Source organism: Adiantum capillus-veneris, chromosome 1 (genome assembly GCF_014529385.1).
Source record: "Adiantum capillus-veneris isolate H3 chromosome 1, ASM1452938v2, whole genome shotgun sequence".
NCBI classification, from domain to species: domain Eukaryota; kingdom Viridiplantae; phylum Streptophyta; class Polypodiopsida; order Polypodiales; family Pteridaceae; genus Adiantum; species Adiantum capillus-veneris.
Window position 1 is genome coordinate 72,281,171 of NC_140931.1, and position 17,682 is coordinate 72,298,852.

A 17,682-nucleotide genomic window follows, 5' to 3' on the forward strand; every position below is an offset into this window, starting at 1 on the left:
TAATCAATATTAAAAAAAGTCTTTTTTATTAAGCGACTATCCGATTGAATTTCCTCCTCATCACAAAGAAGCGAATTGAAAATATTAGCATAAATTTGTAAGATTTTTCAACTATTTTCTCAAATAATTCACCGTTTTTCTTCCTTTACCATGGTTTAGTTTCCATTTTCAACCGGCTCAAGGCTAAGCTGAGGCAATCCTTTCCCGAACACCAATTCCAGTTACACTCAACCTTAATGACTTTAACACTTTTTTAATTTCTAGAAAGCCACTATGACCCTTTCACTTGTTTTTCAAAATTTACAATTGTGAGTAGATCGTTTTAGCATGACCAAAAAAAACTACAAAAATATATATGAAAAGGAGAGTCTAGCTTTGAAATAAATATGATTTCATCTTCTTTTTATCACTTCGTGGAGAAAGAAGCCGGTTACCGTAGTATGGCTTTAGATCACATTTTTTGGCCAAAAGTTTCCTTAACTTGCTTACATGGCCTTCACTTTACCACACTACAACATATATATGTATGTATATGTATATATATGAATATATATATATATATATATATATATATATATATATATATATATATATATATATATATATATCACGACCAAAACCAAATACATCCAAGATTTCTCATAAAAACAATAAAATCATAGCCAATCAACTTTTGGTGATAGAAGTTCACAAAATGTTGCAAAACACATATTTGATGTTTTAAAAAATTGTCCTTTGTCAATTCTCTGAAAAATGATCTCATAAATTGTAATCAAGTGCTAATATGTGGGTATAGATAACGGCTAGAGGATTCAAGAGAAAAAAGGAAGAGTGTAAATATTTCTCTCTCCTTTAGGTGGACTTTTTTGGCCTGCAGAAGGCCATAGAAGCCTGTGGAGAAACCATGCATCTTTTGAGCCGTTCGTTTTCGGAGACTAACGATGATTGCCACATGTCTCGGAGGGCTCCTAAGGTTAGGGTTCTATGATTTCATGCTTCCTTTTTGGGCTAGGTCCGTGCAGCTTTTGCTCTACATTGTGAGGATGAAGGCGGGCGCTGTTTCTATAAAGCAAGGCGTTGGAGAGGGGGAATGGGGAACACACCCAACACACAACACAATGCCTCCCTATAGCTCAGGGTATCCACATCACCCCTAACCTCTTAGATGACACCTTAAAATTGACTAATTTTTATTAATGGAACAACCCTTGTACACAAAACAAGACTCTCCTGCTGTGCAAAACCACTATTCAACCCGAATGCACCCCAACGGCTCAATTCACCTTTTTTGACTCACACAACACCCCAATTCTTCCCTCTTTGCACGACACAATGATCCGCGGGCACACACCTCTGCAGGCACCAACATGCACACAAAGAGCGGGAGAAAAGGAAGGGGAAGGGGAGAAACAACACAAAGAAGATGGCAATGGCTTAGTATTACTTAACAGAGAGACAGTACAACCATTCCAAAGCTCAAATGGCAACCTTCAACCTGTTGTTTGTTGTCTGCAGGTCCTCATAGTGCAAAAAAGCCCCCCAAAATTCATGTGCATCTCCTTTTATTGGAGTGCCTAAGCCAAAAAAAAGAAAAAATGGGTTCCCTAGCTCGTGCAATTCAACTTTGAGCTCCCTTTGGTATTTTTTTGCATTGCCTACACTTGGTATGTCCTTTTTAAGCATGCTTACATGGGTCTGTCACATCGACAAGCTTCTATCCTCTCTCTCTCTCTCTCTCTCTCTCTCTCTCTCTCTCTCTCTCTCTCTCTCTCTCTCTCTCTCTCTCTCTCTCTCTCTCTCTCTCTCTCTCTCTCTCTCTCTCTCTCTCTCTCTCTCTCGACTGCACATGACTCGCCCCTTGTTTTGTCCGCTTGGCTTGGCTCCTTATTGACCTCTTTCCATCGGCCTTGGAGATCCCCTTTATCCGGCCACTTTGGAACTCCTTTAGCTTGCCTAGAGTCTTGTCTTTCTCTATCTCTGTCTTGTGTACCCGAGGGGGCACTAGCACTCTCCACTTTCGGCTCAAAAGGTTGGGGCCCTAGCAGGTGTGGGAAACTACCCCTAGCTGGCTTGCCATGTCATCAATCGCATGCCATCGCCCTCGTCATCGGTCGCGGACCACTAGTGCAAGGCGTCGTCACCGCCTACATCAACCAAAATTGCCGCCAGGTCCCACCTGAGAGCCGCTCGTGCAGCGCCCGAAGCCAACCTCCATAGCCGCACAGAGAGACAAGCTCTCTCTCTCTCTCTCTCTCTCTCTCTCTCTCTCTCTCTCTCTCTCTCTCTCTCTCTCTCTCTCTCTCTCTCTCTCTCTCTCTCTCTCTCTCTCTCTCTCTCTCTCTCTCTCTCTCCCTCTTGATACTCTATTGTGGCTCATGGTTTAGGCTATAAAACCTAAACATTTTGCCTTACTCTGTGCATGTGGGCTTATCAATGGCCACGTAGCAGCCTCTTGTGCATTTGACCTCCCAAAGGCCCCAAAGCCTCATAAAAAATTCAAAAAAAACTCATTCCCCCCCCCACTTTGAGGCTCTGCCATTGACTGTCACAAGGCCGATTGCCGGGCCGTAAAGTGCTATTGGAAATCCATCTTCCCGAATTCAGTTCTTCAAATCCTTTCTCCCTTTAAACTTTCTCGGGCACACCAATCGAGACCACCAAAAACTGCAAAAACTATCGGGCACTGCATTGTGGCCCTCTGACATCAACTTTAGCCTGCAATAACTCTCCGTCCGGGTATCCGATTGACAAGCACTGACTTCCTGCCAGTTACATGTGAAATGATGCTTGATGGCCCGATTTCCAATGTAGTCGGACGGGCACATAACCGGTTCCCAAAAAACCTTCATCTACTAATATCTTTGTCATCGTGGCTCCGATTTTTTATCTGAAACAACCAGCACGATCCATAATCAAGCACTACACACCCATAGCTCCGAACTGGCTCGGACTAAATGGCACCGTCTGCTCCGTCCACCTCAGATCTGTAATGCACTGCACTGCAAACTCAAATATATTGGGCTTTGTAGCTCTGTTTCATGAGCCGTCTGGATTTGCTTATTCAGCAACTCGAAATCTACATTTCTAGGCCCAAATATTGCACTTTGAACCTCTTTCATCTGCCATCCAAATTAGCCCTTCTTGGCATGTAAACCACATCAACCATACACATCCACTGCTACCTGCGTGCCCAGGATCTTTGTAGCTACCCCTTCTCTTTGACATGCATCTGCTAGCCTGCACATACTTGCCCATGCCGTCTTCCATGGTCAAACAAATTTGGTTGCACCATCATTGCCCACCCCCTAGTTGAGCATTCATGGTCATCCATAAAAGATTGTTATTCCACTACAAATTGGAAACATTGAGCACACTATGAGAAAACCAAAAAGAACTCAAACGTATATACATAGTCTTATTCTTAGCACAGTAGAAGCTTGCTTAGGTTGGTTGCCCAAACCCCTCCATTAGAACCGGATGCACCGCTGGCACTAACTCCATTTCAAAATAAAGCTTGAGACGTACACCATTCACCCTGTTCTTGAGAAAACGACCATTCATCCTCACTAGAGAATAAGTACCATTAGGAAAAGCCTGGTGGACCTTATAAGGCCCTGGCCACTTCCTCTTGAATTTCTTCTGAAGGTGAAGTCAAGCTAGCTCTCGTACTTCATCACCAGATCACCCTTCTCAATTAGCTTTTCTGGTAAATGTTGGTTGAGCTTCGCCACTCTTCTTTCCTGCTGTTTTACATAGAAATATGTTGCTGCTTTGTGATACCTCTTCAAAGATTCAAGATTCGTAATCTTATCCTGCAAAACTACCTGATGAGCTTTATCAACCTGCCACAAACCTTTGAGTGCTCCTAACTGCACATGCACATGGAACACTGCTTCCTTGCCATAGACCAACTCATAAGGAGTAAAGTTGGTGGCTACTTTGTAAGAAGTCTTGTATGCCCATAAACATTTTCCAAGGTTAGCCTCCCACACTTCAACCTACTGTTAAATGTGCGTAGTAAGCATCCTGACTATCTGTCCATTTGCACTTTCAACCAACCCATCGCACTGTGGATGGTACGGGGACAAAAATTTGTGTTGAATACCCAGCTTCTCCACTAGTGCACGCACCAACTTACTTCTGAACCCTTGTCCTCGACCAAATATGAGCACCCAAGGTACTCCAAAATGGCAATATATGCAATCAAAAACAAATTGAGCAACCGTATGAGTATTTACCTCTTTTACCGCTTTAGCCTTAACCCATCTGGTGAGATAATCTATGGCCACCCCATTATACTTCTTATCGTTGTGGCGGACTTGGGCAATGAACCAATAGCATCCAAACCCCACTTTTCAAAGGCATCATGTGCTATGATAGCCCCTTGCTTCTCAGCTACCAACCATCTTTCACCCATTACTTAGCACTGATGGCATGTGTTACACCAATAGTGCACGTCTCGCACAATAGAAGGCCACCAAAACTCGCTTCTCAAAGTACAAAATAGGACCTAATTCTTGCCTTGATGTCTGCTCTCCTCGTGGCACTGCTCCAATACCACACCAATCTCCTCTTTGTAAAGGACTATGTGTAGCACTCCATCTCGACCATGCGTCATCAGATTTTATCCTACTAGAGTAAACTTTCAAGCTTTTTGAACAATACTTCTCTTTTTTAGCTTTCATAGACCTTCTAAACATTGACTTGTGCTCAAGAAATCATCAATCTTTTCTTAAGTCTCCCTACCTTCATAAGTAGCCAGTGCCACATACAAACTCGACACCTGAGTCTGCACACGACATCTAGTCAACCGATCTGCCTCCTGGTTTTGTTTCCTGCTAACATGTTTGAACTGCACCTCTTCAAAAAAAATTAACAGCTTCTTTATAGAAAAAACCAATTATTGAGAGAGTCCCTCTTTATCTTCCATTGGCCCATGGCCAAAAGTTGCTTGATAACCAACAGAGCATCACCTCTTACTATCAACCTTGATATGCCAACTCAATGCACTGCTTCAACCCCAAATGTAAAGTAAGATACTTTGCCTCATTGTTGGTATGAACATCTTCCAAGTACTAAGATTTTAGAAAAATTAATGTGCCGTGTGGATTTGGGATCACCACACCTCCACCTGCATTTTGTGTTACCCTCCCTGTAAGCTCCATCAAACCACATAATGAAGGCCCCTACCAAGTCTGGCTCTTCTTTATCTTCCTCTCGCACCACCCTTGGATAAACTAGTAGCTCGACCTCTTTTTTTACTAGGATGTCCGCTAGATGAGATTGACTAGTATGGTCGACCTTGAGCTTGAATTCAAACTCTTGCAGCTCCAACACCCACTTCATAATCCTCCTCCCTGGCTTCAAGTGCAACACCACCTCAGGCAAAAGATTATTAGCCATCAATACATAAAACTTACGAATGATCGAATACACTTTGAACTTCTTGCGGGCAAACACTAAATCCATCACCCACTGCTGCGCTTCCGTATATGTAGCTTCTCCTGGGCTTATTACCCTACTCTCAAAGTAAACCAGTTTATAACTTCTTCCCACCTTCTGTAACAATACTGCCCAAATGGCCACCGTACCTACCGTCATAGCAATATATAAGTCATCCTCTTGGTTGGGAGGGCATACCGTAGGTAGCTAACGTAGAATACCCTTCACTTTGTCAAACACTTTTTAAGCTGCATCATCCCATTGAAATCCGTGTACCTGTTGAGCCCTCTTTTGAAGAGGATACACATACTAGGACAACATCCAAAAAAATGGTGACAAATATTTTAACTTATGCAGGAACGATGTCAACCTTGTCGTACTGGTGGGAGGCTCAATCAAAACTAAAGCCTTGACTTTCTCTAGATCCACTTCTATACCGTTCAGGGAGACCACATGGCCCAACAACTGAGCCCACAGTTGTGCCAATTTGCACTTCTTTGGGTTCAATTGCCCTCCTTCCTTGTCTAGCCTTTGGAAGCACAACTTCAACTTGGATATGTGTTCCACCCTGGAGCTGTAACAACCAATGTCATCCATGAAAACTCTGATGAACTTACCCAAGTATGGCATGAACACTTTGTTCATCCAGTCCTGGAAGGTAGCATATGCATTCACCAACCCGAAAGGCATCTTATGGTAAGCAAATCACCCCCATGGAGAGATGAATATGGTGTTCAACTAATCCTCCAAAGCAATACGGATCTAAAAATACCCCAAAAAGTCATCCACGATAGAATAGTGCTCATGTCCTGCAACCTGGATCAAAATCTTGTCCTGAAATGGCATGGTAGTGGTTTTTTTTTGTAGCAGCATTCAAGGGCTTATAGTCTACACATGCCTTCCATTTCCCGTTCTTCTTTGGTGTAATAACAACACGTGACACCCACTCAGATTCTTTCATCGGATAAATAATACCCGCCTCAAGCAACTTATTGATCTCTTGCCATAGAACCTCCTTCTCTTTTGGCTTGTATCTGTCTTTGAGTAGGATCCAATGATCCACTCCTTTAGCTCCTCTTATATCTTTATATTTATTTGCAAACAAGTTGGGATAGGCTGCACATAGTTCCACATAACCTTCTATCTCTTGCTTGGCTAGATCTGCACCTAACATGTCTTTCACCTATTTAAACTTTAGACCCAGGGCAGTCACTTATCAAAAGACCCGTATATCCCGTGCGTTCAAGAGGTAATTAATAATACCCCAATATACATACTATACTTACACTGTGAGCCTATTTAAAAAAACCCCACCTCCCTCTGTATGTATACATTTTTATACATTTTGGTCTTTTAATAATCCTCTCCAGTTAACTCACGTGATATCATACACATTCTAAAAAGTGACCGCCCCGGGCCTTTAGACTACAAACTGGAGCTTGCATACCTTCACTCGAGCTGGTGGAACCTATGGTGACCCCAAAAAAATATGTATCCAAATTCAATAGGTCTTCATCACTCTCTTCCTCTTCGACACTTGTGGGTTCTTCATCATAAGTCAACTCAGTTTCATATTTGTAGTTGGTGCTAGAATCTCTGTTATCAACCCCTTCTTCCGGATGAAAGTGGCTCTCCCTGGTCTTCATGTCAAGCATGACGTGCCCTCCATTCTCTCAATCCGGCAATGTAAATACCCCTTTGTCCCAATCCTGTTTGGCCCCAATTGTCAACAACCACGGCCTCCCTAATATAATTGGGTATGCATTTGAAGGGGATCGGGGAGCACCACAGACGGAGAGTGAGCAAGAGAGAAGGAGACACACGACACACACAGATATGGGTGGGGAGACTCAAAGAGTGAGCAGCCCCCTATACACTTATGCTATGTATAAGGTATACAAGTCAGTGGGTGCCCAGACTCTGGGCGTCCGGGCAAGGCACAGACGCCTATACCCCAACAACCTCCCACTTAAAGGCGACTGTGCCTTTAAGCAAGAGAACCTAGTCTAAAGACTACAAAAGGAGAGAGAAAACCGCTCTCAACTGATGCCCACTGGCTGGCTGTGATCGTGTGCATCCGGCTGTCCTGCTCCCGTGTAAGTCCATACACCACCAGACGTACCGCACACGTACTGCAAGTATGTACGCAATACCTGCATATCTCCCTCGTGCACTATGCCATCATCAGTCAAAAAACGACTGACAAACCCAACTGCAAATGCTCCCACTGCAGCTGCGATATCCGGTCTCAAGATCAACATCTCATACATGAGACCACCGAATGCCGATGCAATGCTAGCGGGCCCTGCTAGCACTACGGAGCATGCATCAACATATATATCCCTGGCAATAGGCATCTCTGACTGACAAGGCGTGTCAGCCACATGCATCTCCTGACTGTCCGCAAAAGACGCATCACCCTGTCGTGCAACCTCAGAGCAAACCAGCTGCTCTAGGTGTCTGCTGGAAGACATATCCTGCACAACTATATCCCCATGCTCACTGTCGAGCATAGAAAGGAATGATTGCATAATCGCTGATGTCTCAGCCTCCTCTGCAATCATCCACTGCAAACATGACCACTCAATCTGCTGTGACTCACTAGAGCTCTCATGCTCTAACTCCGTATGCATAGACTCTTGCACAACGTCCTCCTGTCGTGACTCACTAGAGCAAGACCGCTCTACCTGTCTATCGTGCATAGAAGTATCTCGCACAACTAGCTCTCTGCTTTGATCAGTCACTAGCAAAGCATGCATGTCTGACTCTGTCACCTCTCTGTGTGACTGCTCAAGTCGTGCCCCAACTGTGTGCACAACGAGCTCACTACTCTGCACTCCATGCAAAGTACCCTGCAACCCATGAGCAAAAGAGACTCGCCTGCTCTCTCGCTCTCTACCTGGCTGCATGATCACAGAGACAACACCGTCTCTCCCGTGATCCACATGCAATGGGTAACCTGTACCACTCCTGGCACCTCTCGCAATCACTAGCGAACCCAAATGCATCACAAAATCTTGCTCTCGTAGAGAAATCTGACATCCACAATCTCTAAGCTGACCAATCGAGATCAAACTCACTGTCAAATCTGGTACATAGCACACATGTTGTAACAAGTAAGATGCACCACTCGGTAATGACAGTCTCACATCTCCTGCACCTGCTATCGCATGCACCGATCCATCGGTCAAACGTACACTGCCAAGCATCCCGCTAGAATAGCTACAAAACCATTCACGATGCGACGTGACATGAAACATAGCATCTGCGTCTCGCAACCACTGCGAAGGGCACTATCCACATGTATAGCATCTCGTGCATAGCTCGAGGTAAAAGTGACATCCCCGTCACTAGTATACTCCGACACTACATCTGCCTCAACTGTCAAAGCAACTGAGTCCATGGCATCACTACATACATCTTTGAGACTGCCATGTCTCCTACGATGTCGCATACGATGAAAACAACGCCGTCTAACGTGTCCAGAATGACCACAATACCAACATGTCACCTGTCGGCATGCTCGTGAATGTACATGTCTCACACGAGTCCTTGATGACTCAGATCTATCATGCATTTCATGTAATCTGCGCCAAAGTGCTCTCGAAGTAGTCTCATACATAACAAGAGCATATACATATTCCACAAGGTGCAAAGAGAGCGTAGATAGTGCCATCTCCGCTAGCTCCTGCCACTGATCGTCAGACATGTTTGAAGGTCTACCTGCATCACCACTCAATGGTCGATGCAACCCTCGTTGTGTCAATGCATCAAGCATACACTCTCTCCATGCCGCAAAGTCTGACCCATCAAACACGCGCATCTGTGAGAGGTCACAATCTCATCGATCACCTGTCTCTGCCATGAGCACAAGTAGCAAGCTAGATAGCAAAACCACCTCACCAACAACACCTTGAAACTGTCTACAAATATGGCCAGAAACACAATGTAAAACCTGTGAGACACACTCCAAAATAGAGCTCCCGTAATGTCAACCAAATCAGCCCTAAACTGGCTTGAATCGCATCAAACAAAAGTCTGCAAATATGGCTGTAAAATATGGCTGCAAATCAGCCCCAAAATTCAGCTCTTAAACAGCTGCATAAACAAGTCACAAACGTGTCCCAGATCAGCCTACAACTGAGCCATACATGGACACCTGCAAAGAGGAAACAATGGCTGAAAATTCAGTGCCCAAATAAGACCTCAAACCTGCCTGTAAACTTGTAGACCTGTAGCTAAAACCTGCTGAAAAACCTCAAGCCATTAGTGCTCGAATCCGGCTACCTAGCTCGTAGCCACACAAGCATACATCACAATACTCACTCCTGTGAGTGTGCCAAGATAAATGTACGCCTGTCAAACCCGTGAGCTAATCACCAAGCCCACAATGTGCGGTATCGATGCATACACACGCACAAATCTCCCACCTGCAGAGAACACCGCACGCAAATGTTGAGTGCAACCCGCAATCTCTACCTAGATCGCATAAATGATGCGCATAAAACTCCTGGGAAAATTTTGCCAGAGTTTCGTGAGTAAAACAGCCACAAAACCAGTAACCAAACTGACTACATGCTCAAAACCATGAGCAACCAAAGCGCATCAAACCGCACTCCAAATACATGCACCAATCTCCACACTTTGCATACATCATGGCAAACACCTGCAAATCTAGTACACAAATATCTGCTCTACCTGTGACTGCCAAAAAACATGCTCGAGGCATACATTGCCGAGCTCAAAATGCAATCACATTAGTCTCCCTCAGCATCAAACCACATAAGGCATACATTGTATCCTCCCACCTGTGAGGAAACTTGCAGCAAATATCACTCTCACATCTGAGAGCAAACCATGTGTGGAATCCTCGACACACAATAAACAACTGCTGCTGCAAAAAATTCAGCATTCAGAATTTTAAAATTCTGATATGACAAGCGCGTCCGGAGCATGCCAAAACCCCAAGGTAGACTCCTGGATCACATGTATCCAAGTCCAGGTGTGAAAGCTATGCCAAAAACCTCCGTATCGACCGAAAAACGTAGCATAAACTGCCAAAAGAGGGCTGAAAAATGCAGCTCATCAACCGTAGCTCGAATGAGGTTTCTGATGGCTCGAATGGCTTCGAAAGGGGGGTAAAACGTCAGGACACCTGTTGGAAACACTCTCGGAAAGCTAAATTTTCCGATGCCGAAGTCGAAACCCTGTTTGCACTCTTGAAAGTGTGCGCGCGCGGACGCGATTTCGGGAATGAAACTGGCTCTCCGCTGTCGTCGTGACTGTGCACACACGCGCTCCCTCCGCACCTACGCTCTGATACCAATTGAAGGGGATCGGGGAGCACCATAGATGGAGAGTGAGCAAGAGAGAAGGAGACACACGACACACACAGATATGGGTCGGGAGACTCAAAGAGTGAGCAGCCCCCTATACACTTATGCTATGTATAAGGTATACAAGTCAGTGGGTGCCCAGACTCTGGGCGGCCGGGCAAGGCACAGACGCTTATACCCCAACAGCATTTTCACCTTCTATCATGACAAAATCAATGAGGAATTCAATTCCCATGACTTTTACCTTCACATCCCCTACGCCACTCCCAAACATTGAGCTTTGGCATGGTTGGCCATCCTCATTTGCAGATTGGACCTGACTACATCTTTAAGACCAACCAATATTCCTCATAGCAGACTCGGTGATCAAATAGACCTAGGCACCACCATCAATATATGTTTGCACATGTTTCCTCTTCTCAAGCAAAAATTCCATCATTGAAAACACATCGGTTGGACTCCCCACCCTCAACGCTAGATTCTATACAGCATGCACATCACCTCTTACTTGGGGAAGTCTTGTGTTGACATTGGTTGACCATTGTCTCCTCAATTTAGGGTTCAATGCAAGTAGCTGCCCGAAAGTGATATTAGCTTTTTGATTTTGAACATCCCTTACAAGGTTGTATTCAGGATTACCGCGCCCCAACTGAAAATCTGTTTGAGTAATTTTTTGTCTCCATCTTCTCTTGCTTGACTCTGGCTACTCTCGGCCTTCGTTCATCTTCTCTTTACCTTTCCTTGCTCCAGTTTCCCATTTTGTCTCGGTCTCTCTTTCACCTCTTGCTCTTTTGTTGGCCATAATATTGACCTCCTGCTTGTCAATTCCAATAATGTTAACCCTTTGCACTTCATCATTACCTGGTGGAGCAGGCAGTGCTTGGTCTTCAACTGCTTGCAGCTCCCTTTGATCATTGAATTGTGCTTGCCCCCTACCTCCACCAAACAAAGGGCACATGCCACCCCTTTCCCCCGTTGGGTGAGGGCAATCTAGAACATAGTGGCCCTCCTCTCCGCAATTATAACACCTACCAGGCAGTTGCCTAGCCCTGCCTCTTCCTACCCTCGACTGACCTCTATCCATAACACGCAAACGCAATTCTTGCATTTTCTCAGATAAATCTTGAATCGTACATACCCATTGTTGAGGACTGGTTTCCACCCCCTGATTCATCTAGTTCTCCACTTGAACTTCTTCCCTTGGACATGGAGTAGAACTAGAAATTATCACTTTGTCTCCCAACACACCTTGCTTGATCTTCTTTTTAATGTTTTGGCTCTTTGCCCGTGCAATAGCGATCGCTCCGTTATAATTTTCCGGGCTCTCGAAATCCACCTTCTCACGAACTTTGGATGCAAACAAGCCATAAAATTTTCCATTTTAAAATACTCATTGCCATTAGCCAATTGCTTGATGGTAGCTGCAAAATCCCTCCAGCATTCCTCGAAGCGATTGAGAAAAACACCAAACTCCTCGTTCACATCCTGCTTCAAATTTTCAATCTTTTATCCAAATCAATGGGGGACACCTCCTTATGGAAATCATGCAAAAAAAGGCCTGCAAAGCCAGCCACATAAGTTCTCGTTCCCCTTCCAAAGCATAGAACCATGTCTTTGCTCTTCCTCGCATTAGCAACGGAATCATCTGCATCTTGCTATCTTCATTTGGCATATGCAATGATAGCATATACAGCTCCAAGTTGGCCATCCACTCTTTCGAGTCTTCTTCTCCGGTAAAAACTGGTGCCTAACTTCCTGTTGCCATCTCTCCTTGATATATTAATGCTACGACTGTAAGAGACGTGCATTTCTTGATGATGTAAGTCCACAACAATCTTTAGGATGAAGTTCTCAATTTGACCACTCTTGATTTTGTTATTTTACAAACTTACAACTCGCAATCAAGGTTTGGTGGATCTATTACCACCTTTTGGTTGCAGATGGTCCTCTCCCAATAGATAGGGTGATTGTAAGAATCCACCTATCTTGCTCTTTTTTTTTTTGGTCCACATTATCGATTTGAAATCTTGCATGATTTGTTCATGCCCTCTCTAATAGTTAACATTTTAAATCTTCCTTTGCAGGTGAGTTTTGTCAACTCTCACAACGATGAGTGCCAACAATTCCTTCAAGAGATGGTTGTTAATGGCCTTGTAGTCTGCATTGTAAACCCAACACCTTGTCAGTATTAGACATTACAATTATAGCCCAAGTTTGTAGTACACGCTTTAGAAAGGAGCTTGCTACCATGTTTCAAGTTCAAACTAAAAACTTGAGCTACAATCGTGAGGTGCGCTCACATATGATAAAGTGATAAACTGCATGTGGTTTGCCTCATTTCCTTATGTAGTTAACTTGTGTAGGTTGTTGGAACGCTTCGATTTGTGAATTTCAACAATGTGTTGTTGGAGAAGGATTGTTCAAATTGTACATCCACAAAAGTGTATAAGCTTAGGCAAGGACCTTATTGTGGATCTTACAATAAGAACACCACAATAATCACAACATTGAAGTTGGAAGCACATATTGTAACCAAAGAAAAGAAGATTCTTGATGTACACATCATTGGTGCAGCAGTGGATTTAGTGCTTTCATTGGAGAGAAGCTTCAACCAAATTTACATTGACTCTATTTAGGAGGCAAAAGATACCTTGGCAACAAGCTTACGTGTAAGGTTTTCAGTTTCTGAAACCTTAAAGATTGTATAAAGCTTAATCAAACTGATATGATTATTGAAAAAGCAATGTAGAATTGTCCGAACGTGGCAAATATTGGTATTTTTGGAATCTTAAGCACAGCAAACCTCGGGCTAGACGTTTTCTGAACAGAATTCCGATAAAATCTGGAAAAGAAAGGTTACACTATGAATTTAATTAGTTAAGTAAAATTGAATGGTTTTAGTAATTATTACTGCTAAAGACTTTTTATCCTAAGGTTCTAAAAATTGCATATATTTCAAAAATTAATCATTAAAAAGTCAACAAACTAGTAGAAAATCGATTCTGTGTATCTTGGGGACTGTGTGGGGTAATGATGAACCTTCCCATACTAGATTTAGCAGTAGGGGGTGTTTCTGGAGCTGTAGGGCTGCTTGGGATGCAAGTTACTGCCATTTTCTAGCCTATGAGTGCCCAGAAACCTATAAATATGACCCTTGCTTCACAATTTCGGACAGACTCGAAGCCTTGGCACATTCTCTCTCATCTAGAGAGACCTCTACGCAAAAATCACTAGAGATCAAGCTCTAGTTGGTTAATTAAACGGTAATTAGGCTAATCCTTCTTAATTAGCAAAGCTAGGTTAACCTATTTTCTTAATAAAATAAAGATTAATCCTATGTATACTCAAAAATCCTCTCTTATTTAAATATTCTCTACTGATTATTGTGATTAAGCTTAGGGATATTAAGCAAATTAATTATTATATCATATTAAGACTGAAATTATCCATTTTAACCATAAATTAATGGGAATTATATTAATTAAGTTTAGATTAAGTTGAGATAATTATCAGAGCTATGTTAGACTGTCATTAAGCTAGGAAAATTATCTTATAATTTTTTGAGTAATTTTCATAATTAATTAAGCAGAATTACCCTATTTTTTAGAGAAAAATAAAGGGGAAAATAATCAAATTGTTTCAAAATTATTTGAGTTATTTATCAGAGGTTAATTACATGTTAAGGAACCCATGATAATTATTTTAACCTTAGATAATTAAATTAATTTATTATTTTAATAGAATTACACTATTTTTAGGACAAATTAAAAGGGGAAAATTAGCAAATTGATTCAAAATACTTTGAATTATTTATCAGAGGTTAATTACATGTTAGAGAACCTGTTATAATTATGTTAACCTCAGATAATTAATGTACCTAATTACTTTAGCAGAATTACTCTATTTTTGGGACAAATTAAAAGAGGCAAATTAGCAAACTGATTCAAAATACTTTGAGTTATTTATTAGAAGTTAATTACATGTTAGAAAACCTGTGATAATTATACTAACTTCAGATAATTAATTTACTTAATTACTTTAGAAGAATTACTCTGTTTTTAGGACAAATTAAAAGAGGGAAAATAGCAAACTGATTCAAAATGCTTTGAGTTATTTATCAGAGGTTAATTACATCTTAGGAAAACCATGATAATTATGTTAACCTCATATAATTAGTTTATCTAATTATCTTAGAAGAATTATATTGTTTTTAGTACAAATTAAAAGGAAAAAAATAGCAAATTGATTCAAAATGCTTTGAGTTATTTATCAGAGGTTAATTACATTGTAGGAAACCTGTGATAATTATGTTAACCTTAGATAATTAGTTTACTTAATTATCTTAGCCGAATTACACTATTTTTAGGACAAATTAAAAGGAAAAACATAACAAATTGATTCAGAATGTCTTGAGTTATTTATCAGAGGTTAATTACATCTAATTATCTTAGCAGAATTATAATGTTTGAAGGACAACTTAAAAGTGAAAAAATAGCAAATTGATTCAAAATGCTTTAAGATAATTATCAGAGGTTAATAACATCTTTAAAAACCCGTGATAATTATGTTAACCTCAGATAATTAATTTGACTAATTATTTTAGCAGAATTACAATGGTTTTAGGACAAATTAAAAGGGAGAAATCAGCAAATTGATTAACAAATCTTTGAGATAATTATCAGACGTAAATTGCATCTTAAGTAAACTGTGATAATTATCTTAACCATAGGGTAATTATTTTAGATAATTATTCAAGTAGAAAACCACTATTATCGAGGATAAATTAAAGGGGAAAATTAGTAAATCATGTGCTATGATTACATGCTATTTATTAGAGCTATATTATAGGATAAAGAGGCGGTGATAATTATTTCAAGGTTAGAAAAGTAGTATAGATATTTATCTAAGTCAAATTATATAATTCTAGCTAAAAACTAAAGGGGGAAATTAGTAAATCATGTGCTATGATTACATGCTATTTATCAGAGGTAGATTATAGGATAAATAGGACGTGATAATTATTTCAAGGTTAAAAAAGTAGTATAGATATTTATCTAAGTCAAATTATACTAATTCTAGCTAAAAACTAAAGGGGGAAATTAGTAAATCATGTGCTATGATTACATGCTAGTTATCAGAGCTAGATTATAGGATAAATAGACCGTGATAATTATGTCAAGGTTAGAAAAGTAATATATATATTTATCTAAGTCAAATTATTCTAATTCTAGCTAAAAACTGAAGGAAAAAATCATGCTATATGATTACATGCTATCTATCAGAGCTAGATTACATGATGAAAAGGCCGTGATAATTATGTCAAAGTTAGAAAAGTAGTATAAGTATTTATTTAAGTCAAATTATCCTAATTTTAGCTAAAAACTGAAGATGAAAATTATATAATTAAGTTGAAAAATAATAAGATAATTACCAGAGGTCAAAAATATCATTATCTACTTATGGTAATTATACCATAGTTAATTAGTGAGGTGAGGAAATTATAATTGACTAAAAGTCTTATTTTTAGCAAAAGATTAATTAAAAATAATAAACTTTGTGGTCAAAATTTTTTAGAAAAAATATAGTAAGTGTAAACCTATGATATCAAGTTGAGGAAATGAAATCTTTAAGATAAAATAAATAGAATAAATATTAAGCCCAAAATAAGTAGATTCCAAGCTTAAAAGTCGATGGGAAAATGAGGAAAAAGATATAGAAAATTAGGAGAGCTTAGAAAGCCCGTAGGGAAGCGGTGGAAAAAGTTATCATGCCTATATAGACAAATAAGAAATTACTATGTCAAGAATTTACCAATTAAGACTATAAATTTAACCTTGAATGGGTTATGGTTGAATACAAAGGTTAAGTCTATATTTTGAATTATTTACCTAATGGTTAGACGTCCTTTTTATAAGGATAAGAAGTTATGGCACCTAAAAGAACCCGAGTCAATCCTACATCTCATGATGAGGACATAACTCTAAAAAGAACTAGAGCGTCACACGACGATGAAGCTGGACCTAGTACTAGGCCTACAAAGGAGAGTCTTCACGCGCTAGCGCAGCAGCAGATGGCCGATCAGTTCCAGGTGGGTTTTCATTATTTAATTAAGTCTTTAAATAGTATAAGTTCTTTTATAAGTTAGCATTGCATAGGTAAGCAGTGAGTAAGAATCAGAAAAAGAATAATTGACTAAAAACGGAAGGTAACTTCTAACGTGCATTTGTTTATATGTAGAAAAGAATTGTTTGGGTTAAAATTGGTTAAATTAGGAATGATATGATTGATCATCCTTAAGATAGCTTGTCTCAAGACACCTCTGACTCCTTGGTATATTTGATGATAATGATGGCTTTCCAGCCACATGGATAAGTCGGTTACCCCCATGAACGTTAAGTTTCTACTCTGTGTCATGTCTTGATGTTTCTACATAAGTTAGGACCGTTTTTTATCCTAGGAGAGCCGTCCGGTTGTATGGGCAACTGGTTTGGTGTATGGGCACCCGCAACCTTGGATGGGGGTTTATCCACTCCGGATTATGAATAAGGAATGGGTGCCGTTTTTTTCACCCTTAGGTGGTCTTGAGACAAGAAGAGTACTGGTCATGGTTATTATGGACAATGTTTTGATTGACAGTACCCTGCCTTAAGTTTAAAGATGTATGTTTTCTAAAAGAATGCTTTCAATGTTGTCTTTAATAATTGATTGAAGAAATTACTGTGATGGAACATTAAAAGAAACCATTATTTTTAATGTTAAAACAATGTGATAGTAATTAGAAAAGAAAATGAATCATGTGTGAGTGTGGGGTGGTAAGTGGGGATTGACTAAGGTTGTCAATCATGGACGGGTGGACCTGATTAGTCAGGTAACTATCCATCCCTGTGCACTAAAACGTTTAGAA